Consider the following 25,172-nt stretch of genomic DNA (forward strand, 5'->3'; position numbering starts at 1 on the left):
TTTTCCGTTCGTTTTTGTAATAGTTTTTTCGCAGCACTCCTGTTGTATTGGAGCGCAACTGCTCCAAAAATGTTGCAGGAAGATCGATTTTCCTTGTTCAGAATCACTCTAATATGTTTCCCTCCATTGTCTTGCCTTGGCAAAGCACTTTTTGGAAGTGCCGGTGATTGTTGAGGTCACTGTACTTATGCTGGATTCTCTGCATAGGCGGCCTAGACTGACCACATTAGCCATAAACCATCTAGTGTGTGTGTGTGTGTGTAAAGCTTTGGAGATGCTCACATTGAGGTTGGTGCAACAGAGTTCCCTAGTGCAGTGCTGTCCAACTTCGGCATGGAGGGCTGGTTTTCTCCAGGCCACATGGTGGAGGGCCGGAAGAGCCCCAACCCCCCCTCCCCACCCCCCAGGGGGAAAAAAAAAATCTAGCAGCAGTTTCCCCACAACATGCAATCATATCGCGAGCAGATTTCCCTACAAAACGCAATCAGGATTGGCTGCAGACTTCCCCACAAAACGCAATCAGGATTGGCTGCAGATTTCCCCACAAAACGCAATCAGGATTGGCTGCAGATTTCCCCACAAAACGCAATCAGGATTGGCTGCAGATTTCCCCACAAAACGCAATCAATCAGGATTGGCTTTAGATATACCCAGGAATGGCTGCAGATATACCCATAAAATGGCGTCAGATCGGCTGCTATAATGTATATTTACAGCCCCCCTCCCCTCCGCTAGTTCCCCCCGTGCTGCCGCCACCTCACCTCAGATCATACAGCCCCCCCCCCCTTCGCTAGTTCCCCCCCCCCCCCCCCCCCCCCCGTGCTGCCGACGCCTCACCTCAGAACAGCGGCGGGCAGGAGATAGCAACCAGCCAGACCAGCGCACGGCAGCCGCGCAGTGAATTTTAATGCAGGAAGTGACATCATCGGTCGGGGGCTGTACATTTAAATTATAGCAGCTGAGGCATGGGGGAAAAGGTGTTAAAAAAAAAAAGTCCCCTCAGCTCTGGGGACTCGGGGCTAACACTGCCACAGCAGGGGGGCCGCAGCCGAAGGCCTGGCGGGCCGGATGCGGCCTGCGGCCCGCCAGTTGCACAGCACTGCCCTAACCTTGGCACTCCAGCTGTGGTGGAACTACAAGCCCCATGAGGCATTGCAATACTCTGACAGCTCTAAGCATTACTCAGGGAGGCAGAGGCATGATGGGATTTGTAGTTTTGTCACAGCTGGAGTGCCAAGGTTAGCCATCACTGCCCTAGTGCCTCAATCACCTAAACTACCTCTTAACATCTGTGTTGACGTTTCTTCATCTTATGATTCACTAACATTAAACTCCCATGAGAAATTAATTTCATGCCTAATTAGGCTCCCAGATTAATGCCTGCGCACGAAATCATGCATAAATGATCTGTTTTTGTGTTGCCGAATGATACATGGCGGCTTCTCAGCTGCTGACAGGATGTCTCTCACGCGTGACTTGTGCATCAAAGGTAGGCAGGCTCTGTACAGTTGTTTTCATCAGATTAGATGTTAGATTTGTTGAAGCATTGAATCCTTTGAAAATCTATGAGCAACCAGCACTAGGACAGCCCCAATCAATGTGTGATCAGAATATTGATCACTGCTTGTTTTTTTGACTTTTGATGTCAGGCTGCAGGCAGTGAGCGAGGGGACAACAAGCGAAAGCAGCACACGAGCTGCAGCGAGCAGTACAAAGCTAGTGGCTGTGGTGCTGCAATCCATGTTCAGTATTTACTGCTGCAATGTGGAAGGTTAAGTTAAAGGATCTCTGTCGCGAAAATCTTAAAATGTAAAATACATGTAAACATATACAAATAAGACGTACATTTCTTCCGGAGCTAAATGAGCCATAAATTACTTTTTTCCTATGTTGCTGTCACTTACAGTAAGTAATAGAAATCTGACCGACAGATTTTGGACTAGCCCATTTTCTCATAGGGCGTTCTTAGGGTTTTTTTTTTTGTTTTTACGTGTTTTATTGAATTTTTCAGATTTAACAGAAATAACAACTCTCAGTTCCAGAGAAAGGAGTATAGTTCAATGATCTAGTCAAGTTACATAGGTGATCATAAGTATGGTTTAGCTTGCGTTTTTAAATTGGGTGACTAGAGCATTGGGAGGCTACTCTTTTGGTAGGCCGTCCTTGTTCAAAATATGAAACAACTAACAAATAGAAACTAACCTAACTTAAACTTCTAAAAATTCCCAAATTAAACACCCACCCTCCCTAAACAAATGGGTCTTTGCTCTCTCATTACGGGGTATTATCATCATCTATGGTCTAGATGCATTAGAAGATCTAAGTAGGCAAGGCTTTAAGAAGATATTTCCAAAGGGCCTAAGCAGAGGCGGGACAAGGTCCTCCAGCACTTAAAGCTGAGACACCAAAGTGCGCCCCTCCATCCCTCCCACCCCAGCCGTCACACACTGATTGCTATTAGACTAAGAGGGCCACAGGGCCCACAACCTCCCCAACACCTTAATATCTAGTTATCTGGCTTGCAGTCACTGTCATGTATCCCCTTTTCTTATTTCTTTCTGCTTCATACACAATTAGGAATGACAGCTGAATGAATTGTGCGCCCCCTCCTACACTGCGCCCTGAGGCTGGAGCCTCTCCAGCCTATGCCTCGGCCTGGCCCTGGGCCTAAGGTTCCTGATAGCTGTTCAGTACAATACCAAGAGGTATATTTGAAAGGTTCCATTAGTCTGTTTGTCTCCTTTCCGGAGAAAGTTAGTTTAATAAACAGCTTCCATCTCTTGAAAAAGATTTTTGCCGACTTTTCTTTGTGTAGTAGAGTGTCAGCTTTATCCATAACAAATAAATCTAGCATTTCATCTTTGACATCTTGAATAGTAGGTGTAGTGGGGTATATCCATCTGTTGTAATTTTTTTGTTGTTGCTGCTGTGAGGGTTAGATGTAGGATATCTGAAGTTCCTAGGGGGATTCAATGGTCTAGTGTCAGTTGTTTCAAATGAGCGGAAGAGAAACAGCAATGGGTTACGTGTATGATGACCACATCCTAATCTATCAAGGAATCGAGAGACCTGAAGTGCTCTATCTTAAGGCAAAACCATATGCAATGTGTTATATCAGCATTAGGATGCCCACACTTAGGACATTCAGGCTTGTAGTTGGGGGGGCTGTTTATATTTAATATTGAAGGCATATTTCGCTTTGTATAAAAGAAGAGATTCTCGCCACGTTTCACTAATGATAGTGCTCTTGTATGTATTCAGGCCATCTAGAATCATGTCTGTAAGTTGAGGTTGTGAGAAATATTTTGTCCATTTTTGAAAGGTCTGGGAACTGTTTTTTTTTTCTTGGAATGAAGGTTTTGTAGGCCTCTGTGTAGATCAGACAGGGATTGTCTCTCGATTCCTGGTTGAAGGAAGTGATCAAATGGAGTTAACAGTGATATTGGAGATATAGAATTCAGAGCGTATTTGTCCATACACCAGGAAGTCTGATTTCGGTATAGTCCAATATCTGTTCAACTCTGAGAATGTCCACCAGCGGGTTTCCTTAATATTGAATAATTGGCCTTGGGATTTGATACCTCTAGTTTCCCACCGAATAAAGGCATTATGTTGCATTCCTGGCGAAAAGTCAGGTGTACCCCATAGGGGTAAATATTTGGAAATTCTCCATGGGAGCTTACAAATTTTTCTTAATTCCTTCCAGGTAACTATTGTGTCTCTAATCACTATGCTATGCTTTAGTCTGAGAGGGAGGTTGGAACAAGAAGAATGTAATAGACCGGGGAGAGTCCAGGGTTCGGCTAGGGAGCTTTCGAGATCATAATTGGAAAATTCAGAAGTAGGAGATACCCAGTCTCGGATATGACCTGTCATACATGCTAAGTTATAAAGCCTTATGTTGGGTGGTTTAGCCCACCTAGTCCTTTGGGCATGTGTAGTTTGTTTGTGAAGGGCAATCCTAGATTTTTTATTTCTCCACAGGAACCTGGCGATCTCGTTGAGTAGCATAATGTCTTTGTGTTTTAACAAAAGAGGAAGGGTTTGCATACGATATAGTAGCTTACCGAAAGTGATCATTTTAATTAAAGCACTGCGTCCTGATACATTTAAAGGAAGATTATTCCAGGAGCGCATTTGAGAGACCAACTTAGGAATCAGAGAAGAGATATTTAATTGATAAAGGGAGTGTGGATCTCTATTTAATTGTATACCAAGATATGTGACTGGGCCCTTAGTTATATGTACTCCTAATGGGTTAGGTGAGGGGATATGGGCTTTAGATGAGAGGTAAAGTAGTTCACTTTTACATTGATATATCTTAAATCCTGATTCTTTTCCCACTTATCATATTATCTGGAGTATAGTTGGGACTTGTGTGGTGGGGTCAGTTAGGAAAATAAGGATGTCGTCAGCAAAGAGTGTTTGGGATACCCTAGTCTCTCCTATTTTAAATCCTGGTATGATTGAATCTATTAGTCTAGTGAGGGGTTCAAAGGCGATATTGAAGAGCAGGGGCGAGAGGGGGCACCCTTGCCTGGTGCCCCGTTGTAGTGGAAAGGGATCAGAGTGGAACAGGGGTGCCGCAAGGCACCAAGCAGACCATCTGATGAAATGTGGCCCAAACTGCGCTTATTATCTGCTGAAATATGGGCCAAATTGCGTTTGTTTTCTGCTGAAATGTTGCACAAACTGCGTTATTTTCTGGTGTCTGGGGTAACTGTTGCTGCATTTATTATTTAATGGTCATAGTTGGCTATATTTGCTGTGCTACGGTTACGCTCCGCCCATACGTCATGGCCACGCCCATGTTTTTTTACCCCATTCCCCCTCCCGCTCCACCCACATGCCTTGGCAGCGCCCACTTATGCGGAATAGCCACACCCATGGGGCCCCTTCCTACAGTCCGCTTGGGGCCACAAAAACCTTAGCTGCACCCTGGAGAGGAAGCCTGGGGTATAGATACGAGCTTTAGGTGTGGCATACATTAAGTTGAAGAGGTTGAGAAATTCACCTGAGAATCCCATCTTGTCAAGAGTGACATTAAGCCAGTCCCAATTAACTGCATCAAATGCTTTCTGTGCATCAAGAAGCAATATAGCTGTATTTAGATGTGTAGTGGGATAGGCTTTTACCTGCTCCATGACTACTAAAAGTTTACGGATATTAGAAATTGCTGATCTGCCTCTAATGAATCCTACTTGAATATTGTGAATAAGTTTAGGCATAAAAGTGGCTAGTCGGTCTGACGTGAGTTTTTTTTTGTAAGAATTTTGAGGTCCTGATTTGAGGGAGAATGGGCGGTAGGACTCAGGGAAGGAGGGGTCTTTGTTTTTTTTATGAATTAGTTTGATATATGTTTCATTATCTGAAAGGGTGAATTTTTTTTTTTCCGGATAGTATATCGTTATAGAGGAGCTCCAGTGTGGGGGATATTTGTGTCTTAAGGGTTTTATAAAATTCTGAGGAGACTCCATCTTGGCCAGGGGCTTTATTATTTGCTAGGTTGGTGATGGTTGTAGTTATTTATTGGGCTGTGATCGGAGCATTTAATAGAGCTAGTTCTTCTGGATCTAATTTAGGTAGAGTTATATTGTTGAGTATATGGGCACTTTGGCCTCGATTCATAAAGCATTACCTCATGCGGTAATGCTGAAAACAGCAGATTTTCCCGATCACTTAGAAATGTGTCAATTCATAAAGGCTGTTACCGCATGAAAAGCTGACATTACCGACCAGGGAGATAAATTACCGACTTGGCTGCAGTTACCTCCAACACATGTCAGTAAATTGTCAGCAAATGTCAATTCATAAAGCCTGCAACAAGCGGTAAGCCTGACGATAGTTACCGACAGCTCTGACAGCTCTGATGAATGCAAAAGTGCAGAGAGCCGAAGTCTGTTTGAGTCATCTGGAGAGAGCCAGAGAGAAGTCTGTGTGAGTCATTTGAGCAGGCAGGGAAAGTCTGTGCGAGTCATCTGTCTGAGTCATTTGTGGAGTCATTTGTGCAGGGCAAAAGAGAGAATCGCCACACTTCTCTACTCTACCGCTCAATGGGCTGCGGTAATTTACCGACCTTCAAAGGCAGCTGGGGAAATCTTTATGAATTAGCACACAGACCAGGAGAATACCGAGTGCGGTATTTTCCCGACAAGATTTTTTTTTATTGCACTGCTTTTTATGAATCAAGGCCTTTTTGTCTTATTGCATGTTGAAGGGGAGGTGTATAACTTGGCAAACTATTGTCTAAAGATACTATTAATTTCTTTAGGGTGACTTCGGAAAGTGCCTGAGTCATCCTGTAGTGCTGAGATACGGTAGGGAAGGGGTCACATCCTCCTTTAGCTATTATAGCCAGAAACCGTCCGGCTTTATTGCCATATTTGAAGTATTGCAGCTTTTTGTATGGTTGTGTATATATTTCTCTCATTTTGAGTCATTGGTCGGTTTGGGATTTCGTTTTGAGCCAGTGTGTTCTATTTTGAGTAGAGGGTGTTCTTTTGTAGGCACGATATGCTTCTCTGGAGATCTGTACATATTTATCATATTCTTGGTTAGCTTTTTTCTTTTTTGCTGAGGTGTATGCTGGGATTCGGCCTCTCAGCACTGCTTTCGCTGTATCCCAAAATAATTGGGGCGTATCTGTATGCTTTTTGTTATCATAATAATATTCTAGCCACCAGTTCTGGAGTAGTAGGTGGAATTCTTCATCAGCGTTGAGTAATTGAGTTGGAAATCTCCAGAGGATATCGCTACCTTTAGGGGTTTGTTGGGTGAGCGTAGCTATTGTTGGTGAGTGATCTGAGAAGGGTTTTTTTTTTATTTTTAACCACCCTGGCGTTCTATTAAGATCGCCAGGGCAGCTGCGGGAGGGTTTTTTTTTAGTAAAAAAAAAAAACGATTTCATGCAGCCAACTGAAAGTTGGCTGCATGAAAGCCCACCAGAGGGCGCTCCTGACCCGTATTTCTGATCGCCTCCGGCGATCCGCAGTAACAAGGAAGGCCGCAATGAGCGGCCTACCTTGTTTCGTTTTGCTCGTCGCCATGGCGACGAGCGGAGTGACGTCATGGACGTCAGCCGACGTCCTGACGTCAGCCGCCTCCGATCCAGCCCTCAGCGCTGGCCGGAACTGTTTGTTCCGGCTGCGCAGGGCTCGGGCGGCTGGGGGGACCCTCTTTCGCCGCTGCACGCGGCGGATCGCCACGCTGCGGCGGCGATCAGGCAGCACACGCGGCTGGCAAAGTGCCGGCTGCGTGTGCTGCTTTTTACAGGGAGCAAATCGGCCCAGCAGGGCCTGAGCGGCAGCCACCGGCGGTAATGGACGAGCTGAGCTCGTCCATACCGCTAAGGTGGTTAAAAGCACTCAGCAAATGGCAGTTGCTCCATCCAACTGCCACAAGAGTACGATGAGCAGGGAGGTTGTCCAGCATAATTGTAGAAATGTTTTTCAGGGAACGTCTTTATAAAGAATAAAGGCCATGCTGAGAATCCCCCGTGAAGAGATGGACTAACCCAAAAACTGTTGGTAATGTCAGATTTCTACTACCTACTGTAAGTGACTGCAACATAGAAAAGTCATTAATGGCTTGTTTTACTGTGGAAGAAATGTACTTATTTGTATGTGTTTTAAATTTTAAGATTTTCGCGACAGATCCTATTTAAGGATCAATATTAGACCATTAGTCATTTATCTTATGTGTTACAAACCACTCCAAATAATCCAATGTTACCCGATTTGCCCTCAATAAAGACGAACATGCAAAGTGGTTGCCCAAAATAGCCACTAGTACAATATCCGTAAATTACAGATATTCTTCTATTGTGCAGTGGTAATTCTGATAGTAAAATATTGGTAAATTTTAAAGATATTTTACTACGCTAAGCCTAAGCTTATTCTCACATGAGCTCTCTATCTACCGATGCATAACCCTAACAGACACTCCTCCCCCCCTCCCTGATGTCTAAACTTAACCCATCCCCCACCAATGCCTAACCGACCGCCCCCGCCTCCACCACCACAGATCCCAACCCTAAACGTCCTTCTATTCCCTATCACCCACCACATACCCGACGATAACCGCGCCCACTTCGCAAGGATGCTGTTTCTTGAAAGTCTGACTTCGAGTTGAGGATGGGCATCCTTTTTCAAAAAATTTCTCAGAAAAAGGAAAACAGGGCTGAAGCTGCTCAAAATATCCAGATCTACGGACGGTGTCTTGAGTAGTGGCCTGATGATTACTTTTTTCTGGCTGAAGAGCAATATACAGTGGGTTGCAAAAGTATTCGGCCCTCTTGAAGTTTTCCACATTTTGTCACATTACTGCCACAAACATGCATCTATTTTATTGGAATTCCACATGAAAGACCAACACAAAGTGGTGTACACGTGAGAAGTGGAACGAAAATCATCCATGATTCCAAACATTTTTTACAAATAAATAACTGCAAAGTGGTGTGTGCATAATTATTCGGCCCCCTTTGATCTGAGTGCAGTCAGTTGCCTATAGACATTGCCTGATGAGTGCTAATGACTGAATAGAGTGCACCTGTGTGTAATCTAATGTCAGTACAAATACAGCTGCTCTGTGAGGGCCTCAGAGGTTTTCTAAGAGAATATTGGGAGCAACAACACCGTGAAGTCCAAAGAACACACCAGACAGGTCAGGGATAAAGTTATTGAGACATCTAAAGCAGGCTTAGGCTACAAAAAGATTTCCAAAGCCTTGAACATCCCACGGAGCACTGTTCAAGCGATCATTCAGAAATGGAAGGTGTATGGCACAACTGTAAACCTACCAAGAAAAGGCCATAAACCTAAACTCACAGGCCGAACAAGGAGAGCTCTGATCAGAAATGCAGTCAAGAGGCCCATGGTGACTCTGGACGAGCTGCAGAGATCTACAGCTCAGGTGGAAGACTCTGTCCATAGGACAACTATTAGTCATGCACTGCACAAAGTTGGCCTTTATGGAAGAGTGGCAAGAAGAAAGCCATTGTTAACAGAAAAGCATAAGAAGTCCCGTTTGCAGTTTGCCACAAGCCATGTGGGGGACACAGCAACCATGTGGAAGAAGGTGCTCTGGTCGGATGAGACCAAAATGGAACTTTTTGGCCAAAATGCAAAACGCTATGTGTGGCAGAAAACTAACACTGCACATCACTCTGAACACACCATCCCCACTGTCAAATATGGTGGTGGCAGCATCATGCTCTGGGGGTGGTTCTCTTCAGCAGGGACAGGGAAGCTGGTCAGCTGCTGGGAAGATGGATGGAGCCAAATACAGGGCAAACTTAGAAGAAAACCTCTTGGAGACTGCAAAAGACTTGAGACTGGGGTGGAGGTTCACCTTCCAGCAGGACAATTACCCTAAACATAAAGCCAGGGCAACAATGGAATGGTTTAAAACAAAACATATCTATGTGTTAGAATGGCCCAGTCAAAGTCCAGATCTAAATCCAATCGAGAATCTGTGGCAAGATCTGAAAACTTCTTTTCACAAACGCTGTCCATCTAATCTGACTAAGCTGGAGCTGTTTTGCAAAGAAGAATAGGCAAGGATTTCAGTCTCTAGATGTGCAAAGCTGGTAGAGACATACCCTAAAAGACTGGCAGCTGTAATTGCAGCAAAAGGTGGTTCTACAAAGTATTGACTCAGGGGGCTGAATAATTACGCACACCCCACTTTGCAGTTATTTATTTGTAAAAAAATGTTTGGAATCATGTATGATTTTCGATCCACTTCTCACATGTACACCACTTTGTATTGGTCTTTCACGTGGAATTCCAATAAAATTGATTCATGTTTGTGGCAGTAATGTGACAAAATGTGGAAAACTTTAAGGGGGCCGAATACTTTTGCAACCCACTGTATTTATGCTTTTCTCAGATGAAAGTTGAGCTACTAGAAAACTGTTTCATTTTCAAACTTGAGTTGAAGCATAGCGCAGCCCTTCCTCCTTTGCGGCCTTGTCGTAGTGTTATAGCACAGAAAAGTTGGCTGGCATGGTGGCGCCCTGAATCCCAGTGGCTGATGTTAGTCTGTGGTTCGGCTGATTGTCTAGTGACAATGGAAGCAGCAGAGTCCCAATAATGTAGATGTACCTGCTTCATGGGTATTGGTAGGCGAGGCACCAGCCTTGTGTACAGTTAGGGGTGAGGTTAGGGACACAGCTATGACTAGGAACAAACACATGGCAGCAGGTGCTGCTTTGCACTGCATGACCATACTCCTACTTCTCTGTTTCATCCTGAGCAAGCTCAGCAGTTGAGTTGTGGGAAAGTGCAAGGCCCCATAGGTGGGGTTGGGGCACATTTTATCACTCCTTTCCTTGGGCGGACCTTGTCCCAGCCCTGACGTTGTCATGCCAATACAGGAAGTGCAGCCATTTTGATTTGTTTCAGCATCTTATGCAGAGAAATACCAAAGCTAATAGGCAAGCAAACCTGCAATAACATCTTTACTGACCTCTTTGTTTGTGGCTACGTGTCCCTCTGTTTTTTCACTTTCCCCAGAGTTTCTCTTTGAGCCAGCCTGGCACACATTGGGCAAACAATGACGTGTCACTCAGCTGGATTCTGACAGACTATTACAGAGTGAGTGAAGCCGGCACATACATTACTGGATTGCTGGACTTGACAGGCATTTAATTAAGAATTAATCAGTAACTATCCAACGAAACATTTCTCCATCAATCTTCCATCAGTTCAATATACTAACACTCCAATTGTATGTAGATTGGTAGTAATGGATGGAATGGTAGTAATTTCCTGGATGGAAAATATGCACATAAGTTCAATAAAAGGAATTAGAATTTCAGAAAAATCGAATCTAACTATGTGACGACCAGGGGTGTAACTATAAAAAAGAGAGAAATCGAGAGCCCAATATGGTGTAGTATGTCAGAGATACGAAGGGAAATGAATAGGTGAGATGGTTATACTCACAAACATGGGTTACCGCTCAGGCAACCACTGTATAGGCAGGTGAGGAGATTAGACCTGTCCTCACTCAGGATTAAGAAGTCGCTCTCTGTAGATCAGAAAAAATGGGGTAGGGTCACCCCTCCACCTGGGGTGGACTCAAGTATACTGGTAGGTGATCAGAGGCGCCAGCAGAATAAAATTAATATAAAATTGTTAAGAATTGCCGGGAGGGAAAGTGGTGGACTTCCCCTCAATAATTAGACACCAAGGTCTGTCATCGAATCGAACGAATACATTTATTCAATAGTACCCCAAAATCTGCAACGCGTTTCGTGGGAGCAGACCCACTTCTTCAGGCAATAAAACGGGGACAACAAACACTGTGAACAAAGGACAGAGGGTATTGCTATAAGATTGCCGCAAATAACAAACATACAAAAGAAAAAAAAAAATCACAAAACGATGATATAGCAATGATCATATATCAAAAAATCAGGATAATGGTAATGTAACAAAAGTAGGGACTAAATCCATAGGTGGCACATGAGCTAAGTGGAGTATCCAGACGTATACATAGGGGTATCAACATATGTACAGACAATAGAAGTTGATGAAATTATAATAACAACAATAAGTATAAAAGATAGGGACAATAACTATATATACTAACTTCATACGTTTGCTAGATCAAAAGCCATAACAATGTAAAACAGGATGGTAATATATCAATAAAAGAACAAAAATCAAAGTTGGCAATTAAATTTGTACAGAAGATAAAAAGGATGAAAAAATAGGGATAATATGTGTTAAATACTTAAGGCATTAAAAAAAAAATTATATATAAAAATATATATATATATATATATATATATATATATATATATATATATATATAAACAAAGTGTATATTGCTGAAGGAGTGTCCCAATATAGGGTGGAGACATGTGAAGGTCATGATTGACGCTATTTTTCCGTCCTTAAAACATGAAGGGACGGGGAGAAGAAAAAAAAAAAGGGACTAGGTATGTGCTTAGTGTCAAAGAACCCGTGGTTTTGCTAGTAAGAGATGGCCATGGGGTATAAGGTTTTGCATTAGAGATACCACCATTAAAGACAAGGCTATAGGAGTAAAGGATACAGGAAAGTATGAACACATGGGGAAAGATAAAAATAATAATAACACCACCTGGGACAGCGGTTACATGGTGCTAGAGTCATATTAATTAGTGACATGTTTAGGTGAACATATTGGGGCAAAAAAGGGGGGTTAAAATAGGCAAAAAAAAGGGCATAAACAGCATAAATAACAGATGCACACTTACCAGCAATCAATGTGCAGTGAATTTAGCACCTCTGTACTGGTCTGAGGATGCTGGCTGGTTTAAATGTGAAAGCAGAATGTCATCTAGCCAATGGGAAGGCTCGTTTGATGTGGGAGGGAGGTGTGGATGGTCATGGTGATATTGATCTAGCGAATCAGACTGCGGGGAGCCGCTGAGTCTGATTGGGCTGCACTTTTTGGTGGGAAAGTGTCATCAGTGATGCGTACTGTCATGGGCGGAGGGAGGGAAAAAAAACAAAAAACTTATCTGGACAGTTTCCCCTCCTTTACTCTTCTCCCCTTCCCTCTTTCTTATCCCCTCCCTTCCCCTCTCCCCCCTCCTTTTTCCCTTCTATCCTTTCTCCTTCTCCCTTCCCCTCCCCCCAAAACAAAGAAATGCAAAAAACAGGGACAATTGGAGATTAAAAAAAAAAAAAAAAAAAGGGACAATTTCTAAAAGTGCATGATATACAACATCCTGATATGCAATACCAGTGGCAAGTTATCCAAAATATATACATATATATATATATATATATATATATATATATATATATATATATATATATATATATATATCTGCAACAAAGAAATGCAAAAGACAGGGACAATAGGAGATAAAAAAAAGACAGGGACAATTGAAAATAAAACGTAAAAATGCGTTAAACAGATCCATGTTAAAATACACGATACATAAATAATAACAGATTGTAAGGTATAAAATAGTAAAACAAAATAGCCATTAAAAGAGAGTGACTAAGATAAAAGAAAAACTGTCAGAATGTATAATTAATGTATTTTTTCTAAAATTTCATTGAGGCCCTCCGGAACTAAAGTTTTTAATGTTTGAATCCAAAACCTTTCTCGTTTTTTGAGGTGCTCGAATGCATTTTGCTTGCTTGGATCCACTGAGTCAATCAGTGTGATATTGAATAGTGATGGGTTGCTGTCGTGGTGGGTGCTGAAGTGGCGTGAAACACTGTGCAGTGGAAAATTCTTGATAATATTTCTTTTGTGCTGTCCTATTCTGCTACGTGCTAATTGTGTGGTTCTACCCACGTACTGAAGTCGGCATGGACAAGAGATCAAATAGATCACGAATTTACAATCGCAAGTGAGATGTTTATTTATGGAGAAGTGGCAGTTGGTACTCGTGGAGGTGAATGAGGTATCTGTACGGATAAACTGGCATGCTAGGCAACGCATCCTGTTGCATGGGGAGCAGCCGGGTACAAGCGGTGCGGAGCGATCTGGAGAATCCTGTAGGAGTGGGCGCAATTTGCTTGGTGCTATGATGCTCCGAAGGTTGGGTGCTCTTCTGTAGGTGATTGGTGGGGTTTTGGATAAGATTGGCCCTAGGTAGGGGTCCTGTAGCAGGATTTCCCATCTGTTATTAAGTATATTTCGGATCTTTGAGTGTTGCGCATTATATTGGGTGATGAATCTAGGAGGGCCTGTCTTAGTAATAGGTTCAATGGGAGTCCCTGGGGTAGTGTGATATTTGGCCCTTGATTTGGCATCTTTAATAAGTTTTCTGGGGTATTGGCGTTCTGAAAATTTTGTTATCAAGATGTCAGATTGTATATTGTATTCTGTTTGGTCTGTGCAGTTTCTGTATATTCTCCTAAATTGGCTGTATGGTGTATTGGTAATCCAGGGATGGTGATGGAAACTGTTGAAGTGTATGTAGTTGTTGGCGTCAACCGGTTTAAAATAAGTCTTTGTTTTAATTTGATTAGATTCTATGTAGAGTACCAGGTCTAAATACTCGATAGTGGAATGGTGATGGTGGTGTGTGAACTGAAGTCCCGCTGGGTTGGAGTTAAGGAAAGCTATGAAGTGGGGAATGATGGAGGTGTCACCCTTCCAAATGAATATGAGATCATCTATATAACGTTTATAGAATATAATGTTTCCAGAAAATTGGCTGTCTTGTGAAAATTTCATATGTTCAAATAGACCCATAGTGAGGTTTGCATATGAAGGGGCGAAGGAACTACCCATAGCTGTCCCGCTTACCTGATGGAAAATTTGGTCATTGAAAGTGAATATGTTATTATGAAGAATGAACTCTGCACATTGCAGTAGAAAGGTTTGTTGTGGGGCTGGCATGGAGGGATTGGAGGCCAGGAAATGTCTTAATGCACTGAGGCCAAATGAGTGGGGAATATTGGTATAGAGGGCCGAAACCTCACATGTGAGCCAAATGTAATCCGGCTTCCATGGGACATCCTGGAGGAAATTAATCAGTTGTTGGGAATCTTTTAGGAATGACGGTAGGGCCTGGACATGTGGTTGTAAATGTTGGTCCAGAAATTTGGAAAGGTTGCTGGTAATGGAGTTAATTCCTGATATAATAGGTCGGCCTGGGGGTTTATGGAGGCTTTTGTGTATTTTAGGTAAATAATAAAAAATGGGGGTGCTTGGTTGGGGGTTAATAATAAAGTTCCTTTCATTCTTGGTAATGATGTTTAGCTGAAGGGCATTGTTAATGAATGTCTTAAGAGTCTGATTAAGAGTGGGGGTTGGGTCAGAGGGCAGGGTTTCATAATGTGAACGGTTATTGAGAAGTCTAGCCGCTTCCTCAAGATAATCAGATCGATTTAGTATGACGATTCCGCCCCCTTTGTCTGCTGGTTTAATGACTAAATTTTGGTTGTTTTGTAGGGTTTTGATGGCTATGGACTCGTGTTGGTTAAGGTTGGAGTTGAGTGGTGAAGGGTGGTCATGTATAGTTTGGATATCGTTGAGTACCATGGAATAAAAGGTATCTATGAATGAACCTTTGGATGCTACAGGATAGAAGCGGGATCTGCCTTTGAGTTGTGTTGAGATGTATTTTTCTGTGTTTAGTTCAACATGTGGAACAATGGGTATTGGTAGGGTATCATTATTGGTAATGATGATAGAGGAGGGGTTGGAGATGGTGTCAGTTTTGAGGGATTTGATTGCATAATGTCTTTTTAGAGTTAATTTGCGGATGTAGCTGTTAAGGTCGGCAAAGAGTTCGAATGTGTTTATCTTGTTGGTTGGGCAAAAGGAGAGTCCTTTTTCAAGAAGTGCAGTTTCATGTGCGTTAAGCATGTGATCAGACAGATTAAAAATGCATTTTGTTTTGGGGGTTACGGGGTTATTAATGATTACGGTTTGCTTCTTTTTCCTTTTTCCTCGACTTCCTCTTTTTCTGTGTCTGATAGCTGGCGTTTGGATTTGTTCGGGGGCTGGAGAAAAAAACCTTCTCTGAGCGGGGGCTTGGTAATTGTGTTGAGAGGATGTTCTTGGAGAGTGCTGAGGGGAGCTCTAAAAAAGAGGAGGTGAGGGTATTGTTAGCTGACTCATTGTTGGGAAGAGAATTGGGATTGTTGGCTAAGGGCTCGGAGATGATGTTGTCGGTGGAGGGAGAGGGGTGTGAACTGAATGTGTTGTTGGAGTGAGAGGTGGTGGGGTTTTCGTCTCTATCTAGTTCTGGAATGTGGTTTGCAGGCTGAGTAGGTGAGTCCTGATCTGAGTTGTAGATACTGATTTGTGAGGCCCGGAGCGGAGAGTTGGAAGTGGCAACGGACGATTTTTCAACTGGAGGATCATTTGATACCGACTGGGTGGGAAATGTGGAGTATTTGGATAAGGAAGTGGGAGGTCCATTGGGGATGAAATTAAACTTGAGACTAGTTTGGATTTTAGCAGTTTTTTTGCCGGCTCCAGTACGTGGAGTCGAAGTGACAGTTTTTTTGGGATTATGTTTTTTCGTGAGTTTGGTATTGGTTATAGTGGTTGTGGTGGAGGTGAGGTCGAAACTGTTAGGTGGTGGGACTGTGGCAGTGAAGGTAACATTGTTAGGGATAGTGTTGGGGTTGGAGGGGGAAAAGGTGGGTGTGGGCAAGAGGGTCGCCGGTGGAGGTGTTGGTGTGGGGACTTGATTGGGTGGGGGGATAAAAGGTGGAGGTGGAAATGGTGGGTATCTATAGGGTGGTGGAATATTAAGACTCATAAGTGGGACTGGTAGTGTGATGGCAGGCACCGGGGGGACGGGAGCAGGCGCAGGTCGTGGTTTGCGTTCTCTCTCCCGGTGCTCTGCGTATGCTAAGCGGTCACGGTTCAGTTTTTTTAGCTTTGACTCAGTGGTGTCCAGCTCGAACCGTTTTACTCTGGCCATAAGGTTGGACATAAGAGGATAGTATTGCTCATTGTTCATATTGGCCAGAAGGAATTCTCTATTATCATTAATGATCGGTTGTAGTTCTAAGATGAGAGTTTTCCTTTTATTAATAATTCTCTCCATCATGCCTGCAGTGCAAGTTTCAAGATAAATGTACCAATCGTCAGTGAAAACAAGATCTTTGGGAAATGCTATAAGGGTTTTGATTCTAATGCCATCGGGGGAAATCTTTTCATCGATGTATGTTTGTTGCATGGCGATGTCTGCCAAATGAAAAAATTCCTCCTTAAGAGCATTTTCCAACCTCTGGAATGCTGGTTTAAAGTCGACATTGGAGGTTGGTGGTGAGGTGTCGGGTGGTGTTTGGTCAGAGGTCGGTTCGACGTTAGGGCTGCGTTTGAATTGGGCCAGTAGGTCATCTCTATGGATGGATCTGTTCTCTATAAAGTTCATGGTCGGGCTGCAATCGATAGCGTAGTTCGCCTAAACTTAGTGAAGAGAAGGCCAACCCAAGCTTGCATGTACTGTAAAAAAGAGAGAAATCGAGAGCCCAATATGGTGTAGTATGTCAGAGATACGAAGGGAAATGAATAGGTGAGATGGTTATACTCACAAACATGGGTTACCGCTCAGGCAACCACTGTATAGGCAGGTGAGGAGATTAGACCTGTCCTCACTCAGGATTAAGAAGTCGCTCTCTGTAGATCAGAAAAAATGGGGTAGGGTCACCCCTCCACCTGGGGTGGACTCAAGTATACTGGTAGGTGATCAGAGGCGCCAGCAGAATAAAATTAATATAAAATTGTTAAGAATTGCCGGGAGGGAAAGTGGTGGACTTCCCCTCAATAATTAGACACCAAGGTCTGTCATCGAATCAAACGAATACATTTATTCAATAGTACCCCAAAATCTGCAACGCGTTTCGTGGGAGCAGACCCACTTCTTCAGGCAATAAAACGGGGACAACAAACACTGTGAACAAAGGACAGAGGGTATTGCTATAAGATTGCCGCAAATAACAAACATACAAAAGAAAAAAAAAATCACAAAACGATGATATAGCAATGATCATATATCAAAAAATCAGGATAATGGTAATGTAACAAAAGTAGGGACTAAATCCATAGGTGGCACATGAGCTAAGTGGAGTATCCAGACGTATACATAGGGGTATCAACATATGTACAGACAATAGAAGTTGATGAAATTATAATAACAACAATAAGTATAAAAGATAGGGACAATAACTATATATACTAACTTCATACGTTTGCTAGATCAAAAGCCATAACAATGTAAAACAGGATGGTAATATATCAATAAAAGAACAAAAATCAAAGTTGGCAATTAAATTTGTACAGAAGATAAAAAGGATGAAAAAAATAGGGATAATATGTGTTAAATACTTAAGGCATTAAAAAAAAAATTATATATATATATAAATATATATATATATAAACAAAGTGTATATTGCTGAAGGAGTGTCCCAATATAGGGTGGAGACATGTGAAGGTCATGATTGACCCTATTTTTCCGTCCTTAAAACATGAAGGGACGGGGAGAAGAAAAAAAAAAAAAAAGGGACTAGGTATGTGCTTAGTGTCAAAGGGGTGTAACTAAGGAGCTTGGGGTCCCAGTGCAAGTTTTACATGGGACCCCAAGCCCTTTAGGCTGGTTTCACAGTGGGACGTTACAGGCGCACGTTAGAGCAGCCTGTAACGCAGCCCACCGCACAGTAATGAAAAATCAATGGGGCTGTTCACAGTGCCCACGTTGCGTTACATTGTAACGCTGCGTCACAAGACAACGTACTGCATGCAGTACTTTAGACGCGGCTGAGCCGCGTTAGACTGCTTGCACATGCTCAGTAATCTTGTGGAGGAGCGGAGAGCGGCCAGGCACATGGCTAATTAATATGCACTGCACGTTGTGGCGTGCAGTGTTTACTTCCTAGAGCGGCCGCTCTGTGCGGCGATTGGCCGGCCGGACCACGTGATGCCGCATGCGCACAAGAGTACGCATCACGGCATCACTGACGCCAGAGTGAGCTGCACAACGCGGCTCACTCTGACGTCCAGATCCAGCACCACCAGGCGTTCCGTTAGGAGGACGTTATGCGACCTTAACGCCCCCTCTAACGCAACGTCCTGGTGTGAAATTAGCCTTATTGATATAGAGCCCCAAAACCTACCAGGGACAGCAGCAGTGTCAGAGAGGTGTAATCCGAATAAGGAAACAGTTTGTTGAGGATTGCCACTATGCGATGTACATATCAAGGTTATCATTATTATGCACATATCAAGGTTATCCGCTTGAGCACCTTGCAACCACATTCATGTCATAGAGGACAAATCTACAAAGGACAAATCTATGTTTACACCCAGAGTCGGGACAAGGTCCTCCAGCACCCAAGTTTGAGACACCAAAGTGCGCCCCTCCATCCCTCCCACTCCAGCCGTCACACAATGATTGCTATTAGACCGAGAGGCGCCTCAGGGCCCCCAACCCCCTCCAACACCTCAATCTCTAGTTATCTGGCTTGCAGTCCCTGCCATTTATCCCCTTTTCTTATTTCTCTCTGCTTCAAACACAATAGGGGAATGATAGTTGAGTGAGGTGTGCGCCCCCTCTTAGACTACGCCCTGAGGCTGGAGCCTCTCTCGCCTCGGCCTTTCAATTACACCCCATCTACACAGGTCCCCAAAGAGCCGTTTTCCTCACTAGACACAGTGAAGCCTTTGCCTAGGGTGGCAACATCAAAATGTGAGGAGAGTGTGAATTTTTTTTTTTTTTTTTTTTTTTTTTAACTGACAGCTCAGAACCCTTCCCACTGGCCAGGTGGGCAACCAAAAAGGGCTGCCTTTTCTCTGCTTTCTTCTATAGGAGGTGATCTACTGAAGGAGATGAGCAGTGCTGTTTTAACTCTGATTGGACAATTCAGATATCCATCCATCTAATCACCAACAGAGTTACTGTATATTTTTCATTCCCTTGCACCTGATTGGCTGTTTGGACTGATCATTTTGAGTCTTCACCATCCATCTCTTGCAGTGAGGAGTGTAGTAAGGGGAGAATTACAACATAGGCTAATCTGGTCACTCGTCTTGTGTCTTTTCTCTCTGCTTATCCTGCTGAGGGGAATTAAACTGATTTGCTGTGACAAGGCCAGCTGGTCAGTGCAGGGCTTCATGGCCGATGGCATTTCTTGAGCTAAACGTGGACACCAAGATCATTTGTGCAGCTCGGGAGGCTGAGAGGACACAGCTGTGACTTGTAGGGCGTAACAAAACGGTTCTCTTGATCTGTGGTGGTTAAAAATGACCTTTGAGAGTCATCAGTGAGGGCTCAGTAGTGGCGCACCAAGTCTTTTCCCGTCATATTTGTAAGGCTGACGGTCTGTGGCGTGTTTACACATTTACAAGTCTGCCATTGTGTAAAGAGATATAGGACAGGTTTGGTGGTACCCTTCACCTGAGCGTAGCAGGTTTTGTTCTGTAAATGGTTTATATGATGGTTATAAAGAGGAGAAAAGTAGGTTTTCATGTTTTCTGGTTGGGTGAGCAGCGTTTTACCTCTGACAAGGTGCGAGACCAGTGAAGCGGAGAGCACTTTATATAAAAGACATTTCTCATGTAGTCCTCTGCGGCGGTCTGTCCTCCCAAGTTCTTCAATAAGTGGATCTTTTGACCACCTGGACATTTTTCATTTAGCTAGTTAGGGAGTAAGAGTTTAATCCATTGCGCAGCCAAGCAGATTAAAAGTATAACTCCAACCACAGAACACTGGCTGTTCTGCTTCCATAGCTAGACCAGTAGCCTAATAATACATGTTATTGGTGCATTTAAAGGGGGACTTTACCAAAAATTTGTAGTATTGGGGAAAAAAGAATTCAATACATTGTCTATGCAAGTTCAGTCTCTTTCTTTTCACTTACAATGCTATGGGCAAGAGGATAACCCCAGCTCATGCAGGGGAAAGGGGGATTGGTAGGTTCTGGGGGCTTATGGTGGAGTTTTGGAGCCACTTTAAAGGGAATCTTAACTGAGAGGGATATGGATGTCTCCTACCTCTCGTGTCCCTACCTCTCCCTTTAGATTGTAAGCCTTTGGGCAGGGTCCTTCTCCTTTTGTGTCCTACCTGATTATGCACCTCCATTACTGTACACCCATGCTATGCATCTGAGTGAACCTAACTTGCCTAATCTCCATGTTCCATCCAGTGACTGACTAAGCATTACCTGGTACTCATACTGTGCTGTGTGATCTGGTCTTTCTTGTATTCCTGTATTGTCATTTTGCTGTATGTCACCCCTAAATATTGTCTGTAACCTAAACTAATGTCCAGCGCTGCGTAATATGTTGGTGCTTTATAAATACAATAAATACATAAATGTTTCATTTTAAACCATACCAGTTGCCTGGCAGTCCTGATGATCTTTGGCTGCAGTAGTGGCTGAATCACAGACCTGAAACAAGCATGCAGCTAATCCAGTCTGACGTCAGTCAGAGCACCTGATCTGCATGCTTGTTGAGGGGCTGTGGCTGAAAGTATTAGAGACACAGGATCAGCAGGAGAGTCAGGCAACTGGTATTATTTTTAAAAGGAAAAATCCATTTCCTTCTCAGTTTAGGTTCCCTTTAACAAATAAGGGGATGAATGGGGATACTTGGAGGCAAATTTAATACACAGTTTCATGCTGGGGACTGAATTTCCATGCTGATTTCCTACTGGTCCGCACTATGGATGAATAGGAAGCTCTGGTGCGAGACATAAAATGCTCCCCTACATGCTGCTGTTTGAACTCTAATAACACACAGTCCACAAGCTGAACGGGAGGTCCGCATTACCCACACTCCTCCCTGGCATGTGTGAAGACATTGAGCAGACCCCAGTGTCATCTGCCCCTTATAAGGCTGAGCTGGCAGACAACCCGACTCCCCATCTTCCAAAACAAAGTGTGATTCATAGGACTGCTCTTCTCTCATGTGCCTGCTGCAGATCTATTCCCAAACCTCTCCCTCACATCAGCCCATCTATATCTCTTCTCAACAATAGTATACCCGGTTACCAGAACCCAAGGCTTATGTCTTCCAAGTGACGCCTCCAGATCTAAAGGTGCACTATCAGGAAAAACTGTAAAATGTAAAATGCATGTAAACCCGTACAAATAAGAAGAATGTTTATACCGGAGTAAAATGAGCTATAAATAACTTTTCTCCTATGTTGCTGTCACCTACAGTAGTTAGTAGAAATCTGATGGAACTGACAAGTTTTTTTGACTAGTCCATCTCTTCATGAGGGATTCTCAGTATTTAATTTATTATTTATGCAAAAGCAATCCCTGGAAAGAACCGGTACAAAGCTGCAGGCCGCACCCCCACCTGTTCTCGCACTATTCTGGCAGTTGTAATGAGCAACCGCCGCTCGCTAAGTGCTTTTGAAAATGAAGAAAACCCTGAGAATCCCGCATGAGGAGATGGACTAGACCAAAACATGTCAGTTCTGTCAGATTTCTACTACCTATTGTTAGCGACAGAAACATAGGAGAGAGGTAGTTTATAGCGCATTTTATTCTGGGAGGAATGTACTTTTTATTTGTTTTTCATGTATGTTAAATTTTACAATTTTTCACGATAGTGGTCCTTTAACTTACAGCGTCTGTATTGATTTGCAGCCCCTGCGTCTGAGTATGACCCCCGGCTGGACGTAACGGATGCATTGACTACTGATGCTTATAATCTGATCTAATAGAAGGCCTGCTGGGTAATTGTTCACTTCAAATAATTAGAACATCCTCTTTTGCGGCTGAGTGTTCAGCTTTGCTGCGGCTCATGGACCGATTCCCACTGTTTGTATTCTCTCCACCATGTTTACCTTCTTGGCAGATAGCTGCCTGGTTGTCACACCATTTCAGCATTTGCTGCACAACATGATGAGATTCATTTGTGAGTTATCAGCTGTTATAAATAGATCAGCTGTATAGATCGCAGATAATCGGCTCACGCAACAGAAATATTGAACGGTTATCTCACAAAGTGGAGAGCAGAAATACTGGACTGTGACGTCATGGGGCGTGTAGCTGGAATATTGGCTGGTCAGGTCACACGTGTGCAGTAGTACAGAAATGTGGCTGCGAGGACTCAGGATGGTAAAGTAGGGATATTCGACTGTGAAGTCATAGGATGTACGCTATCGAGATTGGTCTGTTATGATGTCAGGGTGTACAAGAAGGTCAAGGATACTGGACTGTCCGGTCATCAGCTATATATATTGAACTGTTACATAACAGGATGTAGAGTACAAATAACTGACAGTAAGCTCAAAGCTTGATAGAAGAGATATTGGACAGTCTGATCACAGGGTGTACAGTAGAGATAATAAATGGTCAGGGCACAAGATGTATAGTACAGATATTGGACTGTAAAGTCAAAGGGTGTAACGATATTAGGCAGGCTACAAGATATGGATTACAGATATTAGATGGTCAGTGCACAGGGTGTACAGCAGAGATATTAGATGGTCAGGGCACAGGGTGTGCGGCAGAGATATTAGATGGTCAGGGCACAGGGTGTGCAGCAGAGATATTATATGGTCGGGGCACAGGGGGTGCAGCAGAGATATTGGTCAGGGCACAGGGTGTACAGTAGAGATATTCCATGGTCAGGGCACAGGGTGTGCGGCAGAGATATTAGATGGTCAGGGCACAGGGTGTGCAGCAGAGATATTATATGGTCGGGGCACAGGGTGTACAGCAGAGATATTAGATGGTCAGGGCACAGGGGGTGCAGCAGAGATATTGGTCAGGGCACAGGGTGTACAGTAGAGATATTCCATGGTCAGGGCACAGGGTGTGCGGCAGAGATATTAGATGGTCAGGGCACAGGGTGTACGGCAGAGATATTAGATGGTCAGGGCACAGGGTGTACGGCAGAGATATTAGATGGTCAGGGCACAGGGTGTGCAGCAGAGATATTAGATGGTCAGGGCACAGGGTGTGCGGCAGAGATATTAGATGGTCAGGGCACAGGGTGTACGGCAGAGATATTAGATGGTCAGGGCACAGGGTGTACAGCAAATACAGTGGGTTGCAAAAGTATTCGGCCCCCTTGAAGTTTTCCACATTTTGTCATATTACTGCCACAAACATGAATTAATTTTATTGGAATTCCACATGAAAGACCAATACAAAGTGGTGTACATGTGAGAAGTGGAACGAAAATCATACATCATTCCAAACATTTTTTACAAATAAATAACTGCAAAGTGGGGTGTGCGTAATTATTCAGCCCCCTTTGGTCTGAGTGCAGTCAGTTGCCTATAGACATTGTCTGATGAGTGCTAATGACTAAATAGAGTGCACCTGTGTGTAATCTAATGTCAGTACAAATACAGCTGCTCTGTGAGGGCTTTAGAGGTTGTCTAAGAGAATATTGGGAGCAACAACACCGTGAAGTCCAAAGAACACACAAGACAGGTCAGGGATCAAGTTATTGAGAAATTTAAAACAGGCTTAGGCTACAAAAAGATTTCCAAAGCCAGGCTGCACAAAGATTTCCAAAGCCTTGAACGTCCCACGGAGCACTGTCCAAGCGATCATTCAGAAATGGAAGGAGTATGGCACAACTGTAAACCTACCAAGACAAGGCCATCCACCTAAACTCACAGGCCGAACAAGGAGAGCGCTGATCAGAAATGCAGTCAAGAGGCCCGTGGTGACTCTGGACGAGCTGCAGAGATCTACAGCTCAGGTGGGAGACTCTGTCCATAGGACAACTATTAGTCATGCACTGTACAAAGTTGGCATTTATGGAAGAGTGGCAAAAAGAAAGGCATTGTTAACAGAAAGCATAAGAATTCCCATTTGCAGTTTGCCACAAGCCATGTGGGGGACACAGCAACCATGTGGAAGAAGGTGCTCTGGTCAAATGAGACCAAAATGGAACTTTTTGGCCAAAATGCAAAATGCTATGTGTGGCAGAAAACTAACACTGCACATCACTCTGAACACACCATCCCCACTGTCAAATATGGTGGTGGCAGCATCATGCTCTGAAGGTGCTTCTCTTCAGCAGGGACAGGGAAGCTGGTCAGAGTTGATAGGAAGATGGATGGAGCCAAATACAGGGCAAACTTGGAAGAAAACCTCTTGGAGACTGCAAAAGACTTGAGACTGGGGCGGAGGTTCACCTTCCAGCAGGACAATGACCCTAAACATAAAGCCAGGGCAACAATGGAATGGTTTAAAACAAAACATATCCATGTGTTAGAATGGCCCAGTCAAAGTCCAGATCTAAATCCAATCGAGAATCTGTGGCAAGATCTGAAAACTGCTGTTCACAAACGATGTCCATCTAATCTGACTGAGCTGGAGCTGTTTTGCAAATAAGAATGGGCAAGGATTTCAGTCTCTAGATGTGCAAAGCTGGTAGAGACATACCCTAAAAGACTGGCAGCTGTAATTGCAGCAAAAGGTGGTTCTACAAAGTATTGACTCGGGGCCGAAGAATTACACACACCCCACTTTGCAGTTATTTATTTGTAAAAAATGTTTGGAATGATGTATGATTTTCGTTCCACTTCTCACGTGTACACCACTTTGTATTGGTCTTTCACGTGGAATTCCAATACAATTGATGCATGTTTGTGGCAGTAATGTTACAAAATGTGGAAAACTTCAAGGGGGCTGAATACTTTTGCAACCTACTGTATATTAGATGGCCAGGACACCTGGTGTACAGCAGAGCTATTAGATGGTCAGGGCACAGGGTGT

General features: G+C 43.5%; 1 protein-coding gene across 7 annotated transcripts in view; it reads left to right on the forward strand.

Annotated features, from left to right (window-relative positions):
- The window catches only part of RGS9 (regulator of G protein signaling 9), a 224,586-nt gene that overhangs the window by 74,220 nt on the left and 125,194 nt on the right, over positions 1-25,172 (forward strand). The window contains exon 1 of one of the 7 annotated variants that reach the window (XM_068264025.1): positions 7,402-7,552. The exons of 5 other annotated variants lie outside the window; for them this stretch is intronic. The gene's annotated coding sequence lies outside the window, so the exon portion shown is untranslated. Of the gene's footprint in view, positions 1-7,401; positions 7,553-25,172 lie in introns of those variants that run through there. One more of the 7 variants, XM_068264026.1, reaches the window with a different exon arrangement.

The sequence above is a fragment of the Hyperolius riggenbachi genome, chromosome 12 (assembly GCF_040937935.1).
Source record: "Hyperolius riggenbachi isolate aHypRig1 chromosome 12, aHypRig1.pri, whole genome shotgun sequence".
NCBI classification, from domain to species: Eukaryota; Metazoa; Chordata; class Amphibia; order Anura; family Hyperoliidae; genus Hyperolius; species Hyperolius riggenbachi.